This window comes from Bos mutus, chromosome 6, assembly GCF_027580195.1.
Source record: "Bos mutus isolate GX-2022 chromosome 6, NWIPB_WYAK_1.1, whole genome shotgun sequence".
In the NCBI taxonomy this organism is placed as follows: domain Eukaryota; kingdom Metazoa; phylum Chordata; class Mammalia; order Artiodactyla; family Bovidae; genus Bos; species Bos mutus.
The window spans coordinates 35223446-35243871 of NC_091622.1; the positions used below are offsets into that span (position 1 = coordinate 35223446).

A 20426-nucleotide genomic window follows, 5' to 3' on the forward strand; every position below is an offset into this window, starting at 1 on the left:
ACGGGAAGATAGCTCCCAAGGCTGGCTGTAGGGCTGGTGGGACTAGCAGGAGGGCTGCTGGAAGCTCTAGCTCTACATGTGAGGAGTGCACACCAGTACTTGCTCCTGAAGCAGGGTCAAAAGCAAGGGTGCTAGTACTGGGAGCAAGGAGATGATGCACTTAAAGGGAACGGAGTCAGCTCGGACCCAACAGGACTTCTGCTCCAGCAACTTGGGACGAGCCCTGCCTGCGACAGCATGGTAACAGCCACTAAGCAGACAGGGAGCGTGAGGTCACACCTGACTCTGGCCCTAGTTCCTTCATCTTCAGTCTTACCTCCTACCAAGGTGGCAGCCGCCAGATACCCTGAGGAAAGATGTGACTTATGTTCACCTGGAATCCAGCTCTCACACCAAAGCCACTGGGCACACACAGACTGCACAGGGATGCTCCTATGTAAGCAACACCACTTCAAGACCACCACAGGCAACTGTTTCAACTAAGTAATGAAACAGTTTACCAGATAGGGTTAAGAGCATTAGTAACAAGAATTCTTACTGAATTAGGGAAAATAGATAAACACACTGAGAATTTTAATAAGTAACTAGAAAATATGAAAAAAAGAACCAGTCATAACAGTAGAATACAATAACTGAAATGGAAAACACACTAGAAGGAATGAACTGTAGACTACGTTATACAGAAGAATGCTAAGTGATCTGATGATAGAAAAATAGATATGGCTCTATTGGAACATACATAGAAAGACCCACAAATTTTCAAAAATGAGAAAAGTTTAAGGAAATTTTCTGGAACATCAAGCATATCAATCTTCATGTGATAGTGGTCCCAGAAGGAAGAGAGAGAGAGAGAAGGGAGTTGAAAATGTATCTGATAAAATTATTTTCTCATTGATATACACTGAACTTATTTTTTAGAGCTCCAAAGGCTTTTTGGTTCCAGTTTGCCTAAAGCTCTGTTTTCCCTTATATTTTATGTATATATTTCCTCCAAAATCCATAATTTTTAAACTGCATCATACAGTTTATTTTGAAATGGATAGTGACCAAAATGATGATTAAAATGTACACCTGTAAATTTCTAGGATATTGGGAAAGGATATTGAAAAGCATAGGGGTTGGGAGCCTACTTAAACTGTGAAGGGAACAGGATTATAGAAATTATCTTTGATGTTAACTTCTCATTTAAATGCTTTCTTCTCTGCAATCACCCTCTGTGTTTTTTTAGCCTTCTAACTTTACTGAGGCTTTCAATGGCTAAGTCAAAGATCTCTCCTGGTAAATGTCACACTGCACTTGAAAATATGTGGGTTATTTTCAAATACCTTTTGATACTGATTTCTAACATAATTCTATATTGATAAGAGAACAGACTCTGTATGATCTGTTGAGTCTGATAACAGACTCAATAGCTTTAGACTATGAAAAATTTTTGCGCCTTATTTTATATCCCTGAATATGTTCTAGTAGCTCCTAGTTCGCAGTATGAGAACTTGAGTAGAATTTATATCCTACTGTTGTGTGAAAATTGTGTAAATCTTAATGATGTTGAATTGGTTCATAGTGTTTTTTAGGCCTGCTGTATCCTTCTACTTCTCTGTATGTTTGTTCTATTCACTTTTGAGGGTTGGATATTGAAACTCCAACTAAAAATCTTAATTTATCTACTTAAAAAATTGTAATATATATAGTGGAACAATATGTAATCTTGTTCTGTATTTTCCAAGTCTCCTGTAAATGCACTATCATACTTTCATGATCAAAAAAAAAAAATATTGTGGCACATTAAAATTTGTGGAATGAATATATGTCAGTGATATTATTGTAGCTTGGTATGTACTTATATAAATCAATGTGTAAATATTGTCAAATGTCTGAATTTGAATCCTACACTAAATATACTTTCTGACTCTTTGGAGGAAAACTGGATGCATGGTTTTTGGAAGACATCTAACAGTCTGCACTTCAGTTTTCTCATATGTGCATTGAGGGCATTTGCTGAGCTATTTCTAAGAGCACTTCCTACACTAAAATTCTATTAGTCTGAGATCTACTCCCATTCTTCCTCTCATATTCCATTGAGGTAAAAGCCCCTTTGATCTTACAGTCATCTTCATCTTTTATTTAACAAGGGTGGCTCTGTGTTCTCCTGACTGTTCTAAAAGACTCATAAAGAGAAATCAAATTCTTTTAGACCCTCAAGTCCTGATCGACTGAGACCTTTACATCCTAACAATAGCTATTTGATACAGTCACTGGATGAAGCAAAGTCTCTTCTTCTGTTGATGCGGCTTAGTGACTGTGAGTACAGCCAGCCAAAAAAATCCATTTGATTGAGCAGTCTTAGTACTGGACAAGGTCCTATCCCAAGGTAATACATCCAATGCTAAGATAAGAGAAAATGTTGGGTTATCTTTTGTTAGAATCTCTGTGAATCCAAATGTCTTTGTGGTTAACTTGGTAGGGGGGGTTGGGGGAAGTATGGTTTAGGAAGATTTATATTTTTAAAATGTGAATTCTGTAGTATCTGAAACAAAAGCAGCAATCATTGAGGGATAAACTATATATTGATATTAGCTCTGTGTTTTACAAAAATCTATACAGTGAGAGAAACATATATGTATAGTGAATCTACATACAATGATGCAAAATTTTTGTATCTTAATAGCTATATGCATGTATAAGATAAAATCAAGATATTATTCTTGACTATCAGTCAAATGACTTAGTGGAGGTAAGCTACTTTATGATAAAGGGAGTTCCACATTTCAGAAAAAAATATTCCTAGTTGGGAATGTATCAGTTCAGTTCAATCACTCAGTCGTGTCCAACTCTTTGTGACCCCATGAACTGCAGCACACCAGGCCTCCCTGTCCATCACCAACTCCTGGAGTTCACTCAGACTCACATCCATTGAGTCAGTGATGCCATCCAGCCATCTCATCCTCTGTCGTCCCCTTCTCCTCCTGCCCCCAATCCCTCCCAGCATCAGAGTCTTTTCCAATGAGTCAACTCTTCGCAGGCCAAAAAAATTCCCAAACAGCATTTTTAAATATCTATATGGTGAGAAGTTTTATTTATGAAGTTTTCAACATTTTCAAAGCATCTGAATATCACTTTTAATGGTTCATTGATATTGTTAGCATCTTGTCCCATGTCCATTTCCAAACGCTCCAAAAGTTATATGGCTAAAATCATGAAATTTTAAGCTGTCCTTAATAAACTGCAAAATGACTTTTTTCCACTTTTTTGTCTGACTCCTAATAACTCTTAAATGTCTCTTCTCTGAAGTTTTTCCTACACCTATTTCCCTGGCAGATTAATCACTAGCACTCTGTTTTATTTAAACAGAAAATGTGGATGTATCTTAATACATATGCTTTAGTTGTTTCCATACCTATCTCTCTTATGAGGTTGTCTTATTCATTTTTCTGTTCCTAATACCAAGCACAAAGCCTCACACACAGTGTGGGCTTAATAAATACATGTTTCTGAACTGGTGAGAAACATGAAGCCCAGAGGAAAGCTGTGTTCAGAGATTACACAGCTCAATAACAGTACTCAGGCTAGAATTCAAATACACTACTTTTAGCATAATGACTTTAACATAATCCAAAACAGAACTGGGGAAACAGACTCTTGGAGGGTACAACAGAACACTGTGTGCACCAGAAACCAGGAGAAAGGAGCAGTGACCCCACAAGAGACTGACCCAGACTTGCCTGTGAGTGTCCAGGAGTCTCTGGCAGAGGTGTGGGTTGGCGGTGGCCTTCTGCAGGGCTGGGGGCACTGAGTGGAGCAGTGTGTGCATGGGACCTTCTGAAGGAGGTCTTCGTCATCTTCATTACCTCCACCATAGTTTGGCCTCGGGTCAAATAACAGGGAGGGAACACAGCCCTGCCCATCAACAGAAAATTGGATTATAGATTTACTGAGCATGGCCCTGCCCATCAAAACAAGACCCAGGTCCCCACCTCAGTGAGTCTCTCCCATCAGGAAGCTTCCATAAGCCTCTTATCCTTCTTGATCAGAGGGCAGACAGACTGAAGACCACAATCACAGAAAACTAACCAAGATCACATGAACCACAGCCTTGTCTAACTCAATGAAACTATGAGCCATGCTGGGTGGGGCCACCCAAGGCGGACAGGTCATGGTGGAAAGTTCTGACAAAACGTGGTCCACTGGGGAAGGGAATGGCAAACCACTTCATTATTCTTGCCTTGAGAACCCCATGAACAATATGAAAAGGCAAATATATAGAACACTGAAAGATGAACTCCCCAGGTCAGTAGGTGCCCAATACACTACTGAAGAACAGTGGAGAAATAACTCTGGAAAGAATGAAGAGACGGAGCAAAAGCAAAAACAATACCCAGTTGTGAATGTGACTGGTGATGAAAGTAAAGTCCGATGCTGTAAAGAGAATACTGCATAGGAACCTGGAATGTTAGGTAAATGAATCAAGGCAAACTGAAAGTGGTCAAACAGGAGATGGCAAGAGCAAACATCGACATTTTAGGAATCAGTGAACTAAAATGGACTGGAATGGGTGAATTTATATATACTACTGTGGGCAAGAATCCCTTAGAAGAAATGGAGTAGCCCTCATAGTCAACAAAAGAGTCCAAAATGAAGTACTTGGATGCAATCTCAAAAATGACAGAATGACCTCTGTTCATTTCCAAGGTAGACCACTCAATATTACAGTAATCCAAGTCTATGCCCCAAACAGTAAGGCTGAAGAAGCTGAAGTTGAATGGTTTTATGAAGACCTACAAGACTTTCTAGAACTAACATGCAAAAAAGATGTCCTTTTCATTATAGGGGACTGGAATGCAAAAGTAGGAAGTCAACAGATACCCGGACTAACAGGCAAATTGGGCCTTGAAGTATAGAAGGGCAAAGGCTAACAGAGTTTAGCAAAGAGAAGGCACTGGTCATAGCAAACAAAGTCTTCCAACAACACAAGAGAAGACTGTACTCGTGGACATTATCAGATGGTCAATACTGAAATCAGATTGATTATATTTTTTGCAGCCAGATATGAAGAAGCTCTATACAGTCAGCAAAAACAAGACCAGGAGCTGACTGTGGCTCAGATCATGAACTCCTTATTGCCAAATTCAGACTTAAATTGAAGAAAGTAGGGAAAACCACTAGACCATTCAGTTCAGTTCAGTCGCCTAGTTGTGTCCGACTTTTTGTGACCCCATGAACTGCAGCACTCCAGGCATGCCTGTCCATCACCAACTCCCAGAACATACCCAAACTCATGTCTATTGAGTCAGTGATGCCATCCAACCATCTCATCCTCTGTAGTCTCCTTCTCCTCCTGCCCTCAATCTTTCCCAGCATCAGGGTCTTTTCAAATGAGTCAGCTCTTTGCATCAGGGGGCCAAAGTATTGGAGTTTCAGCTTCAGCATCCGTCCTTCCTATGACCTAAATCAAATCCCTTATGATTATACAGTGGAAGTGACAAATAGATTCAAGGTATTAATTCTGATAGACAGAGTGCCTCAGAACTATGGACTGAGGTTATTGACATTGTACAGGAGGCAGTGATGAAGACTATCCGCAAGAAAAATAAACGCAAAAAGGCAAAATGGTTGTCTGACGAGGCCTTACAAATAGCTGAGAAAAGAAGACAAGTGAAAGTCAAACGAGAAACGGAAAGATATACCCATTTGAATGCAGAGTTCCAAAGAATGACAAGGAGAGATTAAAAAAAAGCCTTCCTCAGTGATCAGTGCAAAGAAACAGAGGAAAACAATAGAATGGTAAAGACTAGAGATCTCTTCAAAAAATTAGAGATACCAAGGGAATATTTCACGCAAATATGGGCACAATAAAGGAAAGAAGTGGTATGGACCTAATAGAAGCAGAAGATATTAAGAAGAGGAGAAGAGGTGGCAAGAATACATGGAAGAACTATACAAAAAAGATCTTCATGACCCAGATAATCATGATGATGTGATCACTCACCTAGAGCCAGACATCCTGGAATGCGAAGTCAAGTGGGCCTTAGAAAGCATCACTAAGAACAAAGCTAGTGGAGGTGATGGAATTCCAGTTGAGCTATTTCAAATCCTAAAAGATGATGCTATTAAAGTGCTGTACTCAATATGCCAGCAAATTTGGAAAACTCAGCAGTGGCCTCAGGACTGGAAAAGGTCAGTTTTCATTCCAATACCAAAGAAAGGCAATGCCAAAGAATTCTCAAACTATTGCACAATCATCTCACACACTAGCAAAGTAACACTCAAAATTCTACAAGCCAAGCTTGGAGAACTGTGAACTTTTAGACGTTCAAGATGATTTTAGAAAAGGTAGAGGAACCAGATATCAAACTGCCAACATCCACTGGATCATTAAAAAAGCAAGAGAGTGCCACAAAAATATCTACTTCTGCTTTACTGACTATGCCAAAGCCTTTGACTGTGTGGATCACAACAAACTATGCAAAATTCTTGAAGAGATGGGAATTCTAGACCACCTGACCTGCTTCCTGAAAAATCTGTATGCAGGTCAAGAAGCAACAGTTAGAACTGGACATGGACCAATAGACAAGTTCCAAATTGAGAAAGGAGTGCATCAAGGCTATATATTTTCACCCTGCTTATTTAATTTATATGCAGAGTACATCATGAGAAACGCTGGGCTGGATGAAACACAAGCTGGAATCAAGATTACCGGGAGAAATATCAATAACCTCAGATACACAGATGACACCACCCTCATGGCAGAAAGTAAAGAACTAATGAGTCTCTTGATGAAAGTCAAAAAGGAGAGTGAAAAAGTTGGCTTAAAGCTCACCATTCAGAAAACTAAGATCATGGCATTTGGTTCCATCACTTCATGGCAAATAGATGGGGAAACAGTAGAAACAGTGGCTGACTTTTTTGGGGGAGGGCTCCAAAATCACTGCAGTTGGTGACTGCAGCCATGAAATTAAAAGATACTCCTTGGAAGGAAAGTTATGACCAACCTAGACAGCATATTAAAAAGCAGAGGCATTACTTTGCCAACAAAGGTCTGTCTAGTCAAGGCTATGGTTTTTTCCAGTAGTCATGTATGCATTGGAGAAGGCAATGGCACCCCACTCCAGTACTCTTGCCTGGAAAATCCCATGGACGGAGGAGCCTGAAGGGCTGCAGTCCGTGGGGTCGCTGAGGGTCGGACACAACTGAGCGAATTCACTTTCACTTTTCACTTTCATGCATTGGAGAAGGAAACGGCAACCCACTCCAGTGCTCTTGCCTGGAGAATCCCAGGGACGGGGGAGCCTGGTGGGCTGCCGTCTATGGGGTCGCACAGAGTCGGACACGACTGAAGTGACTTAGCAGTAGCATGTATGCATGTGAGAGTTGGACTATAAAGAAAGCTGAGAACCGAAGAATTGATGCTTTTGAACTGTGGTGTTGGAGAAGACTCTTGAGAGTCCCTTGGAAAGCAAGGAGATCCAACCAGTCCATCCTGAAGAAAATCAGTCCTGAATATTCATTGGAAGGACTGATGGTGAAGCTGAAACTCCAATATTTTGGCCATCTGATGTGAAGAACTGACCCTTTTGAAAAGACCCTGATGCTGGGAAAGACTGAAGTTGTGAAGAGAAGGGGATGACAGAGGATGAGATGATTGGATGGCATCACTGACTCAATGGACATGAGTTTGAGTAGGCTCTGGGAGTTGGTGATGGACAGGGAAGCCTGGCGTGCTGCAGTCCATGGGGTTACAAGGAGTCGGACATGACTGAGTGACTGAACTGAAGGACATTGTAGGTCATATGGTACAAACTATTCATTTTATAAATATGAAATTTAATAATAATAACAGATAATTAATAACACCCTTTGTGTACAAGGCACTGAGTGAAGCACTTTACATGTATAAACTCATTGATACTTATGGCAATTCCTGAAGGGTAGATCTTATTACTATGGTTCAATGATTTAAAAATACACATTTTCACATTTCCCACTTGAATATCTTCAAACTATAAAAACTGAAACCAGAGTATCACCTCAAACATTTTGGAAGTTATGTGAGCTTGGAAAAGATGAAAAGGAAAGGAATTGAAGATAACTGTCTTGTTTTAAAAATTAATAAATGTAACTATTGGGTTTACCCATATTCAATTTTTTTCACAAAATCTCTAAGATGTAAAAATAAACTTGACAATAACATAATTTCTAATTTTTTTTTTTACTGATTTTTCAGGCAAGAAGTGCTTATGATCCTCCAAAAATAAGAAGAGTTAACTCCATTACCTGTATCACATATAATATGAGAAACATCATTTGTCTGAGGTCAGCATGACACTCAGTGATCCAAGTTGGGGTACGGCTGCAACAGCCAGGATTGTGGATCCTGGCATTGTTTTCCAAGTTAATGAGGTCAAAACCAGGCACATAGACAAGGATCATTTCTCAGTAGGAGGCCAAAGTTACATTTCAGAAGTTCAGTCACTATGTCGTGTCTGACTCTTTACAACCGCATGGACTGCAGCATGCCAGGCTTACGTCTTTTACCATCTCCCCAAGTTTGCTCAAACTCATTTTCATTGAAAGAGTGAAGGACAGAGCTGCTATTCAAACCTACATGAGGCCAAAAATATACTTAAAGAGTCAAAGATTGTGGTCAATGTTGAGAGAACCTAACTAGGCAAGGGGCAGAGCAGAGTATGACAAGATACCCCAGCCTGGATTCAGGATTTAAATCAGACCAAAAACACACAAAAACACCAGGAGAAATAAGTCTAAATCGGAGAAGAATTTAAACTTGGGGGTTGAAAACAAGCAACTGTTCTTCAAAGAACTGAGCAAATTGTGACACTCCCCTTATTTTGAACCATGCTCACCAGAAAGGCTTCTGAATGTACTATTGCTTCCTAAATAGACATTAGACAGGAAAGAATCTGATACAAGCATCCCAGTTCACTTATCACTGCATTTCTTACTGTAAATAAAACAGAATTATGGAATTTATCCATTTTCTACGAGCTTGAATAACACAAGTCCACTCCTGAGCAATAGATCAGCTCTTTCTCTGATAAAACAGCAGGAACAAAAGAGGACAAAACTCCAAATATGTTTAATCCACCAAATGAAAATATCTTTATATATCAAAAATATAAAACAGACCTAGGTAAAAAGCCTCTTCAAACCAATGAACTCTGCACAACAGCCATAGTGTAACTCTACTGGGAGAAAACTAATCCAGAATAACTTCATTTTCAAAATAAGACATTTCTTGCTGCCAAAACTATGCCTACCATAATCCATAATTCCATACATTTTATAAGAAGTTAGAAGAAAATAAAACAATAAACTGAACTAAAAGAAAAATAATGTAAGATAGAACCCCAATAATCTAATACATAAAACAAAATTCTTCCCTTAGCTAAATATTAGATATAAATAGATACAATGCTACTATGCATAAATAAAGATAATGGTATATCGGTAGCTGTTGGAACTTCAATAATTGTGCTCTTAAAAAAAATACCAGTTATCCCATGTCCATATCTTGGATTCTGATACCATTCTCCAGTGAAAAGGACCAGAGTTCACCGGAGAAATAGCTGGCTGTTTCTAGAGCCAAGGAAGGGAACAGACATGATGAATTAGGAGCATCTTAAAGGGTCAGAAAATAAGAAAAGTGCTCGGAGAACAAAAGATTGGGGCCTGTCAATGGAGCCGGAGTGAAAGAGTTCCAAATGGCCAGAACTGCAATAATTTGAAAAACAAAAAAACAATAGTATTGGATGATAATCCAAAGCATACAATACATATCTCAGGTCCATACAGATATTAATAAATGATGTAATGAACAAAGGAGGGGGAAGAGACAATTCTGTCTTATGAAGAATTTCAAATAATTTATTTGAATGCTCCCATTTCCAGGAAATGGAGCTTAAATCATGCCCTACTTTTTTTTTTTTTCAGATTTTTCTATTTTTTTTAATTTAAATTTATTTATTTTAATTGGAGGCTAATTACAATATTGTATTGGTTTTGCCATACATCAACATGAATCCGCCATGGGTGTAAATGCCCTACTTTTAAGTGTGAGCTACCCAGAGTGACTGGCGTCCTTAGAGAAAGGAAAACAAAGAGAGGAATTAACCTCAACGTGGAAAAACCTTGCGAGCACTGCCTCAACAAGATGATTAAGATTAGCATCATCACTAATAAATCATGGTAATAACATGTAGCCTGATATGATGTGATGAGAATTCACCTCTCTGGTCTTGCTCCCAAAAGCCCGTGACCCTAGTCTAACAAAGAGAAAAACATTAGACAAACCCATACTGGAGGATGCTCTACAAAGTAGTCCTCAAAACTGACAAGTTCATTAAAAAATAAAAAAAAGAAAGCTGGAGAAACTATCACATATGGAGGAAACTGAGGCAATATGATGACAAAATGTAGTGAGCAGAAAACAGACCTTAGGGAAAAAACTAGTGAAATCTGAATAAAGTATGTAGCTCAGTTAATAGTAACAAACCAAGGTTGTCATCTTAGTGTGATAAATATACCACAGTAATGAAAGATGTCAACATCAGGGGAGCTACAACTCTATACTATCTTTGCAACTTTTCTCTAAGTCAAAATGTACTTGAAAATTAAAAGGTTATTTTTAAAAAAAGAGAACTATTGTTTTCTTCATACTGTGGCACTATGGATTTTTTAAAAGCTATGTAATGAAAAATTCTACATCAGATGGATTTTGACATCTCTAATTGTTCTTCTATAGTAAAGTCACCTTGAAAAGACTGCATTCAGATTGAGCAACACAGCAATTCAATTATATGAAACATCAAACCATGCCCACTCAGGATTTTGGAAGACAAAGCTTTCTGACCTCAAATACAATAGGGTATCCTCTTTTGATCCTTAGTTTCCAGCAAAGGCTAAACCTTTGCTAGAATAGATGACAAATAAAATAAATATATAGATGGCAAAATAGACAGTAAAATAAATAGATGACAAAATGAAGAAAAATACAATCAATAAAACAACCCTGTCATTATAGTTTCTGTCACTGAGTTTCTCTGGAAGAAAATGGGCAATTTATGTCTTGAAAGACTGTCCCATGAGAAGGAGGGTTGTGATGAAAAGTTATTTATTCTTAATAATTTATTCAATGAAAAAGTATTGCTTGCCCATAGTGACCTAGTGATTCCAGAAACAGAATGGATAAAGCCCTGTCATCATGCTCCTTGAAATCACAATCTGAGGGATAAAGATGGACAGGGAAGGGGCATTTAAATACCCTGAAGACTGCTAGAGCTGCCTTTTCTCTCCAATATCTGTGTTTTGTAACATATGCTGGATGCTATCTCAGAACATCCTCTCACCCTGCACCATCAGTGGTTACAAATGCAGGAGCCATTCCAGATTTACGAGGAAAAATAATTATCAGATAAAAAGCTACCTCTAGAACCATTATCTTTTTTTTTTTTTAATAAAGCCATTACTTCATGGTAATTTCTCTATTGCATTCAAATATTGCCCCTGCTATAGCCATTTGGGCTTTTAATATTTTTTACACCCACGTATGAGCAAGTCACCAACATGACCTAATGGTATAGGCTTGACTTTAAAAGATTTATGATTCCTAAAGATTCACAAAGGCAACTCCTAAATAAGTGAGGAATGTGTTTTGTCAACACCAGGGTCTTTGTTTATCCCCTTTGCCTTATAGTCTGTATAAAACATGTTATCTAACCACTACCAGACCTGACCAGTAAGCCATGGTACCACTGGGATTATTTTTTCTAAGTCAATTTTATTTAGGAATAAAATATACTCACTTTTCAACAAATGAATATACCCATGTAACCACCACAGTGATAAATCCTAAAACATTTTTCCATCACACCCAAAAGTTCCTTCATGCCTCTACTCTCTGATTCAGGCACTCATTATGTTAATTTGTATCCCAGAGGAAGTAGATGCCAAGAGATAATTCCTCATTAAATAGATCTAGGGGAAATAATGTGAAGGATAAAGGGAATAAAACCAGGGTGTGGAGAACCTGCAGACCAATGCAGCTCTGATACAAGCGAATAAAATGAGAAGGCAGGAGGAGAGGGTAGAGAAATACTCAGACAGCGCAGTGCAACCCCAAGAAAGCCTTGGCCAGGTCAAAGGGGCATCCTCCAGTCAGTCTCCCATAGAAGAGTCCTGCATCTCTTAGGAGTGGGCTGGAATCAGCACCTCCTCTGTGTTCGGGCATTGTGTAGGGGTATCCCATTGTAGGATGGACCACCATTATGTATGCATTACCTAGTGCTGGACACTTGCACTGTTTCCTGTTTGGGGCTATTATAAATAGAGCTCTATGTTTATGGACAACTCTTTGTGTAAACACATGCACTCATGTATCTTGGGTAAATACGTAAAACTAGAATTGTTTGGTCCTCTGATGGGGAAACAGTGGAAACAGTGTCAAACTTTATTTTGGGGGGCTCCAAAACCACTGCAGATGGTGACTGCAGCCATGAAATTAAAAGACGCTTACTCCTTGGAAGGAAAGTTATGACCAACCTACATAGCATATTCAAAAGCAGAGACATTACTTTGCCAACAAAGGTCTGTCTAGTCAAGGCTATGGTTTTTCCTCTGGTCATGTATGGATGTGAGATTTGAACTGTGAAGAAGGCTGAGCGCTGAAGAATTGATGCTTTTGAACTGTGGTGTTGGAGAAGACTCTTGAGAGTCCCTTGGACTGCAAGGAGATCCAACCAGTCCATTCTGAAGGAGATCAGCCCTGGGATTTCTTTGGAGGGAATGATGCTAAAGCTGAAACTCCAGTACTTTGGCCACCTGATGCGAAGAGTTGACTCATTGGAAAAGACCCTGATGCTGGGAGGGATTGGGGGCAGGAGGAGAAGGGGACGACAGAGGATGAGATGGCTGGATGGCATCACTGACTCAATGGACGTGAGCCTGAGTGAACTCCGGGAGTTGGTGATGGACAGGGAGGCTTGGCGTGCTGCGATTCATGGGGTTGCAAAGAGTCGGACACAACTGAGTGACTGAACTGAACTGATGGTAAGTGTAGTTTAACTTTGTAAAAATCTGCCAAACTTTATTCCCAAGTGTTAGAGTCACTGCATATTTTACAAGATGTCCAGTTGCCCCCACCCTCTCCAACATATGGTACTATCAGTATTTTTAATTTTAGCCCTTCTAGTGAATACCTAACATATTTCATTTTGGTTTTAATTTGCCTTTCCTAGTGATGAGGAGCATCTACTCCTATGTTCAACCATCCCTCCCAAAGGGGCTCCCATTAGATCACCAGGTTAAAGTCATTTAAATCAGGTCCAGGTGTTCATGAGGTTACCAGGTGTAATCTGTTAAGTGCAGATCATGATTTTTCAGTGTTCCTTACTGAAGGAAGAATAGTAAAAATATAAAGGAAATAATCTCAAGAGGATTTTAAGTCACTGCTTCGAATATACACATATTCTTTTCACCTTATGTCACCGAGATATTATACTTGGTCATTTTACAATTACAATTGCATCTAGCTGCTAAAAACAGAGTTACAACCACAGGACTTAATTATTCTTCTCACATAACAGTAGTAAACCATTGGTGACATTGATTCAGGATTTCAAGAATACTAGTACTTACGTACCTGAGATTCTCTTGACTTTTTTTCCCAAGGTCCCACAGTGGTTGCTCTGACTTCTGCCATCTCACCTCCATTTCAGGAGGGTAGAACCGGAAAGGGGAAAGGACGTGACTCCCAGCTGAGGCAGCCTTTTTAAGTGGCTCCCTGGAAGCCCCGCCCAATGGCGTGTGATCATACTCACTAGCCACCCAATCGGTGAGGGGAAGCGGAGAAGCTTGAATTTTTTTTTATGTCCGGTATTAAACTGGGCATGATACTGTGATCAATCATATAAGAGTTCTGTGTCTCAATGAAAAGGACAAAGCTGATATAAAGGATGCAACTAGGCATCTTTATGGGCTTCTTCCGAGGCCATAAAGTGATAAAGGACCCGTCTGCCAATGCAGGAGATATGAGACATCCGTTGGATCCTGGGGTGGGGAAGATCCCCTGGAAAAGGTCTTGGCAACCTACTCCAGTATTCTTGCCTGGAGCATCCCCGTGGACAGGCAACAGAGGAGCCTGACAGGCAACAGCCCATGGGGTCGCAAAGAGTTGGACACGACTGAGGCGACTGAGCAGGCAAGCAGGAGTCTTTACAGTCTCCTTCCCTTTACCCTTGATGGTCTGAAAAGAACAATCTTAAATTACTCTTCCCTATTTGATCACTTTTAATTCACTGCTTAATTCATGGAACATCTTTCAATCTAACGTCTCTGTAATTGTCTACATCTGATCCTTTCAACATATTATATCCTTCTACCTATTTATCTATAATTAAATCCTTTCTTTTAAAAACACCTTCCTTGCTTTATAAAACACTATTTAATGCTGGTTACCCACTCACTCACTCACTGCCAGGTTGCTCCTTCTCAGTATCCTTTTTGGGGGTCCCTTCTTTACTGGGGTCCCTCTTCCCTTCTTATTTCTATGCACTGTCTCTGGCAATGTCATGTACAACTATGACATCAATTTTAATATGCCCTACTCCCATCAGTACCTTCTTTTATGTCTCTTTTAAATTATCACCTGCTAGATATATCCTTGAATTGCTAGCTACCTACTAGATACTTCCATATGAGTATCTTACAAAAAATCAGAGTCTAGATTTTCAAATTGAAATTGTCTCTCTCCCCATTTTTCATCCCAAATCTCCCATATTTCCTCTTGTACCTGATGTTCTAGAATTAATAAGAATTAGTGGGGGAAAGATATGACCAAAATATTATAAATCCCTTATATAGATCAGAAGGTTAAAATATTTTTATCCTCCATATTATTTCACTGTCACTACAGCCTTATAAGAAAGATACTTTATTGTATCTATTTTATAAGGGAGAAGCTAAGACATAAAAAATTAACAGTTAAGACCAGAGAGATAATAAATGATATCCTCTCTTAGTCTCAAGTCCAAAATCATTGCCTTGGGCTATTTCACGCTTTTTTAATCAAAATATCTGACATAACTTTCTGTATACCTACTTGGCTAAGGAAAGTGACTTCTACCTCAACTCTCACAAAACTCAGCAGTATACCTTTAAAAAAAGTTTACTCTTCTGTCCCACAGCTGTCGCTTTTAATGCAATGTCTTAGCCTTTCTTACCCACACTAATACAGATAACTTTCAAAGTCCTCTTACTAGTGATACTAGATTTTTTTCTTCATTCTCCCCCCCCAAAAAAAGAGATATTTGCAAAACTAAATTCTGTCCATGTCACCATTTTGATAATATTCCTTCAGTGATATGTTATTATGTAAAGAACAAAGGCCAGTTCCTTAGTATTATAAAGTCTGCTATGGTTGGGCTCATGTCTGTTCCTCCCTGTCATCCCACATTTGCCTGTGGAATTATTTAATGACTGCCTAACTTTGCATAGGCTGGCCCCTGCCCCTGTTTTGATAGCTTTTCTTTTATTGTTTAGCATTTGGATTCTCTTGGAATTTCCTGGCTTTTCTAAACAGATATAGTATGCCATATTCTTTCACAGGTGTTTCAATCTCATACATCACAGTCCCAATGTCTAAACAACAATGAGACAACCTACTCTGACCTCTTTGATGTCAACAAGTATGTCATCTTAATCTCTACAGGTTTAGTCCCTAGAATAGTACCTGTTTCTAAGAAATCAACAGTCCAATTTGAGATTCATTAAATAATATACAGTAGGGTTTCTCCTACCACAGGATGGACTTAAAGTGACATATTAATATAGATTTTGTTACTTATCTGTAATTTGATTTGTTCATGTGATTTCTTCTTCCCCACAGTTAGCAAAAATGAAGATACAAGGTAACCCAGGTTCTGTAAGATGTTAGTCACATAAGGAAAAAAAACAACCAGTATTATGTCCTTTATACAGCCAGAGAAATGCAGAAAATGTTTTCTAAATGGCACAGGAATTTTTTCTTTTCTTTATTCTACAACACATTTTACAACAATACTTGCTCCTGTGCCTCAGAGTATTAGTCAGCTTTACTAAAATAACAAACCACCCCAACTTTCAATGACTTACTATAACAAGTGTTTCTTCCTCATTAATGTTAACTGTATCTGCATTCTTACTCTAGGCAGAGGAACTTTTCCATGGGTCCTCTGATTCTAGGACCAGAGATGGAATAACGGTACCCTCTGAGACTAGCTGTAATGGTACAAGCACAAGCTGCCCTACATAAGTGCACTCCATGATTCTGCCACATCACTCATTTTACCTCATGAGTCATGTGGTCAGGCTACTGGATGGAGTAGGAAGTTCAGGGAAGTGCTGAAAGTCGCCTGTTGTACAAAGTCAGTCCTAAAGGAACTCAGTCCTGAATATTCATATGAAGGACTGATGCTGAAGCTGAAACTTCAATACTTTGGCCACCTGATGCAAAGAACTGACTTATTGGAAAAGATCCTGATGCTGGGAAAGATTGAAAGCAGGAGGAGAAGGGGACGACAGAGGAATGAGATGGTTGGATGGCATTGCCAACTTGATGGGCATGAATTTGAGCAAGCTCCAGGAGTTGGTGACCGATAGGGAAGTCTGGCATGCTGCAGTCCATGGGGTCGAAAGAGTTAGATACGACTGAGCAACTGAACTGACTGAACTGTTGTACAAAATAGATAGTAGTTAACACAACTAAAAAGCCTAGAGGAGGACTGCCTTCAAGGATAGCTTGACTTGATGACTAAAAGATTTCACCAAGAATCTGTCAGTTTGAGGTAACTAGATGGTTGCCAACTGCAACTGGATACACGTGTGCTTTTCCTGTTACTCCAAAGGGAGAGTGTTTGCCATCTTAGGTATTGACTAAAAATTCCCAGTTTTCCTCTGAGTAGATCAACTTTTTTTTAAGTTCTCCAAACCAATTACAAGATATGATTTTGCTACTTGGCTTCTGCCTACCCAGAACCCTATATATGCCCAATAAGGGAGAGAAAGTAACTGCCAGAGAGACGCCTGATCATATCCACAATGAAAGTCAGAGATTTAAGGAGGATATTTTAGTTACTTCTTTGTAGACTTTATAAATTTTTAAAAATATATCACTATCATATAAAGAGATGAAAAAAAGAAGAAAGAAAGTAAAGTCGCTCAGTCGTGTCCGACTCTTGGCGACCCCATGGACTGTAGCCTACCAGGCTCCTCTGTCCATGGGATTTTCCAAGCAATAGTCCTGGAGTGGATTGCCATTTCCTTCTCCAGGGGATCTTCCCAACCCAGGGATCGAACTCGGGTCTCCCGCATTGTAGACAGACGCTTTACCGTCTGAGCCACCAGGGAAGTCATATATAAAGAGATGAGAGAAGGGAAGCTATTTATTGAAATAAAAAGGAACAAAAATAGGGCTAGTATTTGTGGTGTGCTTTGTGTTTTAATGTAGGACTCCTACCCCTCAAAGGTAGTGCTCTTTTCTTTCCACATGTAAAAGAATATCCTGTTTATATCAACAAAAGAGTTAATGAAGCAAAATAGTTTGTGATACACTTAAGACTTTGAATGCAAGCTAAAAGAATCAGGGGTAATTTCTTGAAATGATATAGTGGATTTATATTTTTACCCATAAGTATTTAACCATTTATAAAAAAATTTTTTTTTTTTTTTATGCTTCTAGTAGAAACTATGGTAACTAATTCTAATCTGGATGTTGTTGTAAATTTACAGTGTTTTTCTACTGAGTACTTATGTTGAAGAAAGTTAAACTGCCCAATTTGTAAGAGCTCCTAAAATTCTTTTGAAAAAAAAAAAACATATATATATTTTTATAAATGGCTAAATATTTATGGGTAAAAATATAAATCCACTATATCATTTCAAGAAATTACCCTGATTCTTTTAGCTTGCATTCAAGGTCTTAAGTGTATCACAAACTATTTTGCTTCATTAACTCTTTTGTTGACATAAACAGGATATTCTTTTTTTTTTTTTCATGATTTTATTTTATTTTATTTTTTTCTATTTTTTTATTCAATTTTAATTTAAAAAATTATACATGTGTTCCCCATCCTGAACCCTCCTCCCTCCTCCCCTCCCATACCATCCCTCTGGTCGTCCCCAGTGCACCAGCCCCAAGCATCCAGCATCGCATTGAACCTGGACTGGCATCTGTTTCATACATGACATTTCACATGTTTCAATGCCATTCTCCCAAATCTTCCCACCTCTCCCTCTCCCACAGAGTCCATAAGCCTGTTCTATACATCAGTGTCTCTTTTGCTGTCTCGTATACAGGGTTATCGTTACCATCTTTCTAAATTCCATATATATGTTAGTATACTGTATTGGTGTTTTTCTTTCTGACTTACTTCACTCTGTATAATAGGCTCCAGTTTCATCCACCTCATTAGAACTGATTCAAATGTATTCTTTTAATGGCTGAGTAATACTCCATTGTGTATATGTACCACTGCTTTCTTATCCATTCATCTGCTGATGGACATCTAGGTTGTTTCCATGTCCTGGCTATTATAAACAGTGCTGCGATGAACATTGGGGTACACGTGTCTCTTTCCCTTCTGGTTTCTCAGTGTGTATGCCCAGCAATGGGATTGCTGGATCATAAGGCAGTTCTATTTCCAGTTTTTAAGGAATCTCCACACTGTTCTCCATAGTGGCTGTACTAGTTTGCATTCCCACCAACAGTGTAAGAGGGTTCCTTTTCTCCACACCCTCTCCAGCATTTATTATTTGTAGACTTTTGGATCGCAGCCATTCTGACTGGTGTGAAATGGTATCTCATAGTGGTTGTGATTTGCATTTCTCTGATAATGAGTGATGTTGAGCATCTTTTCATGTGTTTGTTAGCCATCTGTATGTCTTCTTTGGAGAAATGTCTATTTAGATCTTTGGCCCATTTTTTGATTGGGTCATTTATTTTTCTGGAGTTGAGCTGTAGGAGTTGCTTGTATATTTTTGAGATTAGTTGTTTGTCGGTTGCTTCATTTGCTATTATTTTTCTCCCATTCTGAAGGCTGTCTTTTCACCTTGCTAATAGTTTCCTTTGATGTACAGAAGCTTTTAAGTTTAATTAGGTCCCATTTGTTTATTTTTGCTTTTATTTCCAATATTCTGGGAGGTGGGTCATAGAGGATCCTGCTGTGATGTATGTCAGAGAGTGTTTTGCCTATGTTCTCCTCTAGGAGTTTTATAGTTTCTGGTCTTACATTGAGATCTTTAATCCATTTTGAGTTTATTTTTGTATATGGTGTTAGAAAGTGTTCTAGTTTCATTCTTTTACAAGTGGTTGACCAGATTTCCCAGCACCACTTGTTAAAGAGATTGTCTTTAATCCATTGTATATTCTTGCCTCCTTTGTCAAAGATAAGGTGTCCATATGCGTGGATTTATCTCTGGGCTTTCTATAAACAGGATATTCTTTTACGTGTGGAAAGAAAAGAGCACTACCTTTGAGGGGTAGGAGTCCTACATTAAAACACAAAGCACACCACAAATACTAGCCCTATTTTTGTTCCTTTTTATTTCAATAAATAGGTTCCCTTACGCCTAGAGAAATTCTCAGGAAAGCAGGCCATATGGGTAGTGTGTAGTGTGTGGAGGACTAAACAGGAGGGCAATTTCTGGCTCCTGGAGAATCAGATCTTACAGATATGGTTTCAAATTTTTGTATGAAATATTAGAAATTCCCAGATCATCAGCCACACTTATTATTCCAGAGGAAATGCCAAACGTATTCCAAACACAAACATAAGTGATTTTTGGATTATCTGCTTGTGTTCCTCTCCAATAGCTTGGAAAATTGAGTCAACTGCATGTGAACTTCTTATTCACAACTAGTCAGAATATAGCCTCCTCTGAATTATTCATGCTAATTGTGGGGAAGAAGAAATGTCATGAGTAAATTAATTTACAGATGAAAAAATCTGGATTGCTATGGCATATTGCATTTATCATTGAGAGAGAATATTTCACAACATATTATAATTATTTAAAAGGTTTTGTCTATTACACTTGGAGTTTTGAGGGCACCCAATGATAAGGAATTGAGGCAGGTGTGAGAACTATAAAAATGAGCAACTCACAGCTGGTCATCTCAAGGAATTTAGTGTTTCATGGAAAACATAGATAAGAATACTAAGATTTACAAAACAGTAACAAAATCACATGGAAACACAGGGACAGAGGGAGCTTGGAGGATTTGAGAAATTCCATGGGTAAGTTAGCAAGCTGAATGTCAGATGATGAGTTATCTAGACAGTTGTGAAAGGGCATAAGTGAAATAAGAAGAGCTCAGAGCTTGCAAAGAAAACCAAGCAGTTCCATGGAGGTTTGGCCAGCTCCAGGCAGCAGGGGAC

The 20426-nt window shown here is 38.8% G+C and overlaps 1 long non-coding RNA gene across 1 annotated transcript in view; it reads right to left on the minus strand.

Moving 5' to 3' along the window:
- Nucleotides 1–13742, minus strand: part of LOC138988293 (uncharacterized) — a 47380-nt gene extending 33638 nt beyond the window's left edge. The window contains exon 1 of the long non-coding RNA XR_011464606.1: nt 13655–13742. This is a non-coding gene — a long non-coding RNA (uncharacterized lncRNA). The remainder of the gene's footprint in view (nt 1–13654) is intronic.
- Between the last annotated feature and the right edge of the window lie 6684 nt (nt 13743–20426).